The sequence below is a fragment of the Budorcas taxicolor genome, chromosome 13 (genome assembly GCF_023091745.1).
Source record: "Budorcas taxicolor isolate Tak-1 chromosome 13, Takin1.1, whole genome shotgun sequence".
Taxonomy (NCBI): Eukaryota; Metazoa; Chordata; class Mammalia; order Artiodactyla; family Bovidae; genus Budorcas; species Budorcas taxicolor.
Genome location: NC_068922.1, coordinates 30490912 through 30492466, shown reverse-complemented (window position 1 = coordinate 30492466; position 1555 = coordinate 30490912).

The following is a 1555-nucleotide window of genomic DNA, read 5'->3' as shown; positions in this document are numbered from 1 at the left end:
GTATCTGTACTTAGTTTGAATATTATTTTTTATTTAAAGTTTTTATTTTATACTGAAGTATAGTTGATGAACAATGTGATAGTTTCAGGTGTACAACAAAGTGATTCAGTTTTACATATACGTCTCTCTTTATCATATTCCTTTCCCACTTGGATACTGAGCTGAGTTCCCTGTGCTATACAGTAGGTCCTTGTTGGTTATTCTTTCTTTAAACATTTTCTTATATTATTATTTTTAAAATATTTATTTATTTTACTTTTTGGTGGTGGTGGGTCTTTGTCGCTGATGTGGACTTTCTCTAGTTGCGATGAGCAGGGGCTACGCTCTGGTTGCAGTGCATAGACTTCTCATTGCAGTGGCTTCCCTAGTTGCAGAGTACAGGTTCTATGCACACGAGGCTTAGTAGTTGCAGCAAGTGGGCTCAGAAGTTTCACTTCACGGGCTCTAGAGTGAAGGCCCAGCAGTTGTCATGCATGAGCTTTGCTGTCTAGTGATGTGAATTTTTCCCAGACCAGGGATTGAACCAGTGTGCCCTGCATTGCAAGGCAGATTCTTAACCACTGGACCACCAAGGAAGCCCCTGGTTATCCATTTTAAATGTAGCCATGTGTACATTTCAATCCTCAACTCCTTAACTAGCTTGAATATTAACAATGCTCTTTCTCCAGATAGCTGCATGATTCATGGTACCATTTGGGTTTTTACTCAAGTCACACGTGTAGTAAGGCTTTTCCTGGCCACTCAGAAAGAGCAAGACATTCCCTATCATCCTTCTCATCTTTATCTTCCTTCTGTGGTTTGGTTTCTCTTTAGCAGTTTTCTCTTTCTTAAATACTACCAATTTTACTTTTTAAAAAATTTGTTTTTTTTTCCTCCATCTCCCTCAGGGATCTTGTCTGCCGTATATACTGCTGTAACCACAGTGCCTGGCACCATGCCTTTGGCAGGTGCTCAGCAAACATTTTGGGGAAAAAAAAAATTACAAGATAACTTTATAATAAATTTTTGTGAACATATTTTTTAATTGCTTTTAATATGCAGTGAGTGTCAGAAGTCATACTAGTCATTTTATATATGTTTCCCCTATTTAACGTAATTGTCATTAAAAAATCTATATGAGTCAGAGATGAAGGCTGAGATGGGAAGATAAAGAAATCATAATTTTAAACTTTTTAAATGTACCAAGCTAAAGGAAAAGATTTTCTACTCAAATATATTTGTATATCATTTGCCATTTTTAATCTTTACATATACTTCATATTTCATCGTTTTCATGGGGCTTTGCTTCCCTGGTGGCTTGGTCTGTGAAGAATCTGCTTGCAGTGCAGGAGACCCAGGTTTGATCCCTGGGTCAGGAAAATCCCCTGGAGAAGGGCATGGCAACCCACTCCAGTATTCTTGCCTGGAGAATTCCATAAACAGAGGAGCCTGGTGGGTCATAGTCCATGGGGTTCAAAGAGTCAGAGATGACTGAGTGACTAACACTTTCACTTTCTCAAAGTCTATTTTTTAAAAATTTCATTCCTGTTTCTTTTAAAAATTTATTTATTTTTAA